General features: G+C 53.4%; 3 non-coding genes across 3 annotated transcripts in view; all 3 read right to left on the minus strand.

The window, feature by feature from the left end:
- Positions 1-1045, minus strand: part of LOC126327056 (large subunit ribosomal RNA) — a 4222-nt gene extending 3177 nt beyond the window's left edge. The window contains exon 1 of the ribosomal RNA XR_007560942.1: positions 1-1045. This exon is cut by the window's left edge and continues 3177 nt beyond it. This is a non-coding gene — a ribosomal RNA (large subunit ribosomal RNA).
- A 188-nt stretch (positions 1046-1233) lies between these two features.
- Positions 1234-1388, minus strand: LOC126327068 (5.8S ribosomal RNA). Its single transcript, XR_007560951.1, has one exon. It is a non-coding gene; the product is annotated as a 5.8S ribosomal RNA (ribosomal RNA).
- A 362-nt stretch (positions 1389-1750) lies between these two features.
- LOC126327048 (small subunit ribosomal RNA) lies at positions 1751-3643 on the minus strand. Its single transcript, XR_007560934.1, has one exon. It is a non-coding gene; the product is annotated as a small subunit ribosomal RNA (ribosomal RNA).
- Positions 3644-7500: the final 3857 nt, after the last annotated feature.

Below are 7500 nucleotides of genomic sequence, written 5' to 3' on the forward strand. Positions count from 1 at the left end.
GGGGAAGCCCCATCCTCCCTCGGCCCGCGCAAGGCGAGACCTTCACTTTCATTACGCCTTTAGGTTTCGTACAGCCCAATGACTCGCGCACATGTTAGACTCCTTGGTCCGTGTTTCAAGACGGGTCGTGAAATTGTCCAAAGCTGAAGCGCCGCTGACGGGAGCGATTATTCCGCCCGAGAGCATCCCGAGCCAACAGCGGCGCGGGTCCGGGGCCGGGCCAGGTAGGTCCGTCATCCGGGAAGAACCGCGCGCGCTTGCCGGGAGCCCGAGCGCCCAAAGGGGCGAATCGACTCCTCCAGATATACCGCCGAGCAGCCAGCCAGGACACCGGGGCTCTGCCCAACAGACGCGAACCGAGGCCCGCGGAAGGACAGGCTGCGCACCCGGGCCGTAGGCCGGCACACACACGCGAGACAGATCCTACTAGGGGAGAAGTGCGGCCCACCGCACACCGGAACGGCCCCACCCCGCGGCGAGTGGAAAGGCAACCGGACACGACCCCGCCGCGGATTGCTCCGCGCGGGCGGCCGGCCCCATCTGCCGAGGGCGGGGGCCAGTGGCCGGATGGGCGTGAATCTCACCCGTTCGACCTTTCGGACTTCTCACGTTTACCCCAGAACGGTTTCACGTACTTTTGAACTCTCTCTTCAAAGTTCTTTTCAACTTTCCCTCACGGTACTTGTTCGCTATCGGTCTCGTGGTCATATTTAGTCTCAGATGGAGTTTACCACCCACTTGGAGCTGCACTCTCAAGCAACCCGACTCGAAGGAGAGGTCCCGCCGACGCTCGCACCGGCCGCTACGGGCCTGGCACCCTCTACGGGCCGTGGCCTCATTCAAGTTGGACTTGGGCTCGGCGCGAGGCGTCGGGGTAGTGGACCCTCCCAAACACCACATGCCACGACAGGCGGCAGCCTGCGGGGTTCGGTGCTGGACTCTTCCCTGTTCGCTCGCCGCTACTGGGGGAATCCTTGTTAGTTTCTTTTCCTCCGCTTAGTAATATGCTTAAATTCAGCGGGTAGTCTCGCCTGCTCTGAGGTCGTTGTACGAGGTGTCGCACGCCACACCGCCAGCCGGCTGTGCACGCTACCGAGAAAGTACCGGTATGCGAACCGCCAGGCGACGGGCGCGCATCGCACGTTTAAGGAGACGCGGCCGGCCACACAGGCGACCACGACACTCCCACGTCTCCGAAGCGGGACAAACGCCGCGCGCTTCAGTATACGTAGCCGACCCTCAGCCAGACGTGGCCCGGGAACGGAATCCATGGACCGCAATGTGCGTTCGAAACGTCGATGTTCATGTGTCCTGCAGTTCACATGTCGACGCGCAATTTGCTGCGTTCTTCATCGACCCACGAGCCGAGTGATCCACCGTCCTGGGTGATCTTTTCCTTTTCAGTCTCCCACTGTCTCTTTCAAGACAGTAGCATTTGCGGGACTGAGGCGTCTGACGGCCCCTGTTCCACTATTTTTTTTGTGTCCAACGGCCTCACAGCCGATGGGCGTCGTACGGCTCCACACCGGAGCGGACAGGCACTCGGGCGAACGTCATTCAAAACCGGCGCCAGGCGCCAGGTACCGCAGGCCAGCCGCTCCAGAGCTTCAGCGCTCGTACCACACAACAACAACACTTCCGCTAGTTTTGAGAGGCACGCGTGGTTCCGCACGCGGCGCACGGCCACTGCCGTACAGGTAGCGTGTTGCGCGACACGACACGCACATCGAAAGACATGCAGTCTAGTCGGTAATGATCCTTCCGCAGGTTCACCTACGGAAACCTTGTTACGACTTTTACTTCCTCTAAATGATCAAGTTTGGTCATCTTTCCGGTAGCATCGGCAACGACAGAGTCGATGCCGCGTACCAGTCCGAAGACCTCACTAAATCATTCAATCGGTAGTAGCGACGGGCGGTGTGTACAAAGGGCAGGGACGTAATCAACGCGAGCTTATGACTCGCGCTTACTGGGAATTCCTCGTTCATGGGGAACAATTGCAAGCCCCAATCCCTAGCACGAAGGAGGTTCAGCGGGTTACCCCGACCTTTCGGCCTAGGAAGACACGCTGATTCCTTCAGTGTAGCGCGCGTGCGGCCCAGAACATCTAAGGGCATCACAGACCTGTTATTGCTCAATCTCGTGCGGCTAGAAGCCGCCTGTCCCTCTAAGAAGAAAAGTAATCGCTGACAGCACGAAGGATGTCACGCGACTAGTTAGCAGGCTAGAGTCTCGTTCGTTATCGGAATTAACCAGACAAATCGCTCCACCAACTAAGAACGGCCATGCACCACCACCCACCGAATCAAGAAAGAGCTATCAATCTGTCAATCCTTCCGGTGTCCGGGCCTGGTGAGGTTTCCCGTGTTGAGTCAAATTAAGCCGCAGGCTCCACTCCTGGTGGTGCCCTTCCGTCAATTCCTTTAAGTTTCAGCTTTGCAACCATACTTCCCCCGGAACCCAAAAGCTTTGGTTTCCCGGAGGCTGCCCGCCGAGTCATCGGAGGAACTGCGGCGGATCGCTGGCTGGCATCGTTTATGGTTAGAACTAGGGCGGTATCTGATCGCCTTCGAACCTCTAACTTTCGTTCTTGATTAATGAAAACATACTTGGCAAATGCTTTCGCTTCTGTTCGTCTTGCGACGATCCAAGAATTTCACCTCTAACGTCGCAATACGAATGCCCCCGCCTGTCCCTATTAATCATTACCTCGGGTTCCGAAAACCAACAAAATAGAACCGAGGTCCTATTCCATTATTCCATGCACACAGTATTCAGGCGGGCTTGCCTGCTTTAAGCACTCTAATTTGTTCAAAGTAAACGTGCCGGCCCACCGAGACACTCAACAAAGAGCACCCTGGTAGGATTTAAACGGGGTCCGCCTCGGGACGCGAAAGCACCCCTTCGGCTCGCCCCACCGGCAGGACGTCCCACGATACATGCCAGTTAAACACCGACGGGCGGTGAACCAACAGCGTGGGACACAAATCCAACTACGAGCTTTTTAACCGCAACAACTTTAATATACGCTATTGGAGCTGGAATTACCGCGGCTGCTGGCACCAGACTTGCCCTCCAATAGATACTCGTTAAAGGATTTAAAGTGTACTCATTCCGATTACGGGGCCTCGGATGAGTCCCGTATCGTTATTTTTCGTCACTACCTCCCCGTGCCGGGAGTGGGTAATTTGCGCGCCTGCTGCCTTCCTTGGATGTGGTAGCCGTTTCTCAGGCTCCCTCTCCGGAATCGAACCCTGATTCCCCGTTACCCGTTACAACCATGGTAGGCGCAGAACCTACCATCGACAGTTGATAAGGCAGACATTTGAAAGATGCGTCGCCGGTACGAGGACCGTGCGATCAGCCCAAAGTTATTCAGAGTCACCAAGGCAAACGGACCAGACAAGCCAATCCGATTGGTTTTGATCTAATAAAAGCGTCCCTTCCATCTCTGGTCGGGACTCTGTTTGCATGTATTAGCTCTAGAATTACCACAGTTATCCAAGTAACGTGGGTACGATCTAAGGAACCATAACTGATTTAATGAGCCATTCGCGGTTTCACCTTAATGCGGCTTGTACTGAGACATGCATGGCTTAATCTTTGAGACAAGCATATGACTACTGGCAGGATCAACCAGGGAGCTGCGTCAACTAGAGCTGAGCAGCCGGCCGCCCGGGAGTGTGTCCCGGGGGCCCGCGCGAACACGCAAGCGTCCGCTCAATTATTCTGCAAACAGGAGGAGGCCGAGCTCCCCTGCACGATACACCTCGAAACCCTCTCAGGTCCCGGCGGCGCGCAGCGCCGTCCTAGGTACTTGGTCGGTTTCGAGAGAGGCGCAATCGCCCGGAGTTAGGCGAGTAGACGGTTTTAGTGCGAACACCCTTGCTCCCAACTGAGCTTGCCGCTGCCGACAGAGGCCCGGGAGCGTGCTGTCGTGGCATTGCCGGCGGGAGACAACACGCGCCACCTATGGTGACCGGCAGCTCCAACGCCAGCGCCACACAAGGGCAAAGCCCCACTTGGGTGCAGAAGCGAACTCTCCCAGCACAGCGCACGCGCCAACACGTCCGCACAACTGCGATACAAACCACCTGCGAGAACCGCTGGGGCGACCGAGCAGCAGACGGCGTCGCGGCGCCGAGTGCCAGGCGGCGGCGCATCCTCAACGCACACAGTCCTCAATCAGACCAGCACACTGCAGATGTCCACCGCGCTTCGCACCGGGCTCGGCTGAACCAACTTTGGCCGCCAGGCGCCGCGTGCAGGGTGCGCCGCAGCGTAGCTGCGCCGCCTGCCGGGCCCGTCGGCTGGCGCTCCTGCCACTCGGCGCCCCCCACCAGCCGCCTGTTGCGCGTGCGCCCACGCAGCGCGCGGCCAACACGCCGGGCGGCCCCCCTTCACCGGCCGGGAACAGTCCCACCAAGCCACCGCCGCGTATCGCTTCATACCCACATGGGCCTAGTCACGCGTGTGGATGTGGCGGGTACCGCTGAAACAACCGGTTAATAGCTGTACCGATCGTCGCCATCACAGATTCACCTCCAGCGTGAACAACCGCTCAACAACGGATTTCCAGTTCATTTGCGTATCTTGGGCAGTAAACGTAGATGTCCACCTACATTTGCGAATTCAACAATTCTTGCATGCCAGGATGTCATGTGTCACGACACGCTACATCAGACCACATACACACTGCGACATGTGCAGAAGAGAACACGTGGAAGGTGGCCCGCGCACGTATGCGATGTACCTTCCGCGATCCACTGTCAACCGGCATCTGCGGCATGTCCCAGATATGGAACGCGGTCCACCAGGGTAGCACTTTGTGTGAGGCAATACGACAAAGTCGGAATACACGCGTCACTACATCAGACGGCTCACGCTGACCTGACCTGACCTGACTCACCGCACCACCACCCCCAGCGACCCAGGGTGACATACAATGCGTTCGTACGTTCCTCCCACACGCCTCTACGGCGTACCACAGTGCAACCTAGCTGTTATTGGGAGACGAGACAAGTAGCATCAAGCACAACATATGGAAATTGAGATTCGACACCGTTGGGCACAGCCAGCGTACGGTCACACGTATCACACTACTTCACTCTGTACGTAACGACCGATGATCGGTACAGCGTGTGGGTTACGCGTACGACATCAGCGGACAATGGACACAGACCATACCACGACGTACACTGAGGGCGTCGACATCTGAATGCAACTGAACAGCTGCGAGGCTCATTTAACACTCAAACGCCAGACCGACCAGCTTGAGAGGACAGAGACACAAAGAGGGGGACAGAGGGGGACAGAGGGGGGGGAGGGGGGGGGGTCGGCGATATAGTCCTATTGCAGTACAATTGACAGTGGATAGCAGGAATATGTGGAAAGTAAGCAACACTCGCAAGACATCTACATGAGGATAACAACGACACCAGAGATTCCGAGCAGTGAACTATGTTAGGCAAAGGGACAACGTGGGTTAGGTTAAGGGACAACGTGGGTTAGGTTAAGGGACAACGTGGGTTAGGTTAAGGGACAACGTGGGTTAGGTTAAGGGACAACGTGGGTTAGGTTAAGGGACAACGTGGGTTAGGTTAAGGGACAACGTGGGTTAGGTTAAGGGACAACGTGGGTTAGGTTAAGGGACAACGTGGGTTAGGTTAAGGGACAACGTGGGTTAGGTTAAGGGACAACGTGGGTTAGGTTAAGGGACAACGTGGGTTAGGTTAAGGGACAACGTGGGTTAGGTTAAGGGACAACGTGGGTTAGGTTAAGGGACAACGTGGGTTAGGTTAAGGGACAACGTGGGTTAGGTTAAGGGACAACGTGGGTTAGGTTAAGGGACAACGTGGGTTAGGTTAAGGGACAACGTGGGTTAGGTTAAGGGACAACGTGGGTTAGGTTAAGGGACAACGTGGGTTAGGTTAAGGGACAACGTGGGTTAGGTTAAGGGACAACTTGAGTTAGGTTAAGGGACAACTTGAGTTAGGTTAAGGGACAACTTGAGTTAGGTTAAGGGACAACTTGAGTTAGGTTAAGGGACAACTTGAGTTAGGTTAAGGGACAACTTGAGTTAGGTTAAGGGACAACTTGAGTTAGGTTAAGGGACAACTTGAGTTAGGTTAAGGGACAACTTGAGTTAGGTTAAGGGACAAATTGAGTTAGGTTAAGGGACAAATTGAGTTAGGTTAAGGGACAAATTGAGTTAGGTTAAGGGACAAATTGAGTTAGGTTAAGGGACAAATTGAGTTAGGTTAAGGGACAAATTGAGTTAGGTTAAGGGACAACTTGAGTTAGGTTAAGGGACAAATTGAGTTAGGTTAAGGGACAACTTGAGTTAGGTTAAGGGACAACTTGAGTTAGGTTAAGGGACAACTTGAGTTAGGTTAAGGGACAACTTGAGTTAGGTTAAGGGACAACTTGAGTTAGGTTAAGGGACAACTTGAGTTAGGTTAAGGGACAACTTGAGTTAGGTTAAGGGACAACTTGAGTTAGGTTAAGGGACAACTTGAGTTAGGTTAAGGGACAACTTGAGTTAGGTTAAGGGACAAATTGAGTTAGGTTAAGGGACAAATTGAGTTAGGTTAAGGGACAAATTGAGTTAGGTTAAGGGACAACTTGAGTTAGGTTAAGGGACAAATTGAGTTAGGTTAAGGGACAAATTGAGTTAGGTTAAGGGACAACTTGAGTTAGGTTAAGGGACAACTTGAGTTAGGTTAAGGGACAACTTGAGTTAGGTTAAGGGACAACTTGAGTTAGGTTAAGGGACAACTTGAGTTAGGTTAAGGGACAACTTGAGTTAGGTTAAGGGACAACTTGAGTTAGGTTAAGGGACAACTTGAGTTAGGTTAAGGGACAACTTGAGTTAGGTTAAGGGACAACTTGAGTTAGGTTAAGGGACAAATTGAGTTAGGTTAAGGGACAAATTGAGTTAGGTTAAGGGACAAATTGAGTTAGGTTAAGGGACAACTTGAGTTAGGTTAAGGGACAACTTGAGTTAGGTTAAGGGACAACTTGAGTTAGGTTAAGGGACAACTTGAGTTAGGTTAAGGGACAACTTGAGTTAGGTTAAGGGACAACTTGAGTTAGGTTAAGGGACAAATTGAGTTAGGTTAAGGGACAAATTGAGTTAGGTTAAGGGACAACTTGAGTTAGGTTAAGGGACAACTTGAGTTAGGTTAAGGGACAACTTGAGTTAGGTTAAGGGACAAATTGAGTTAGGTTAAGGGACAAATTGAGTTAGGTTAAGCGATAATCTGGTACAGCCACAGTTAGGTTAAGCGATAATCTGGTACAGCCACAGTTAGGTTAAGCGATAATCTGGTACAGCCACAGTTAGGTTAAGCGATAATCTGGTACAGCCACAGTTAGGTTAAGCGATAAACTGGTACAGCCACAGTTAGGTTAAGCGATAAACTGGTACAGCCACAGTTAGGTTAAGCGATAAACTGGTACAGCCACAGTTAGGTTAAGCGATAAACTGGTACAGCCACA

The sequence above is a fragment of the Schistocerca gregaria genome, unplaced genomic scaffold (genome assembly GCF_023897955.1).
Source record: "Schistocerca gregaria isolate iqSchGreg1 unplaced genomic scaffold, iqSchGreg1.2 ptg001013l, whole genome shotgun sequence".
Lineage (NCBI taxonomy): Eukaryota > Metazoa > Arthropoda > Insecta > Orthoptera > Acrididae > Schistocerca > Schistocerca gregaria.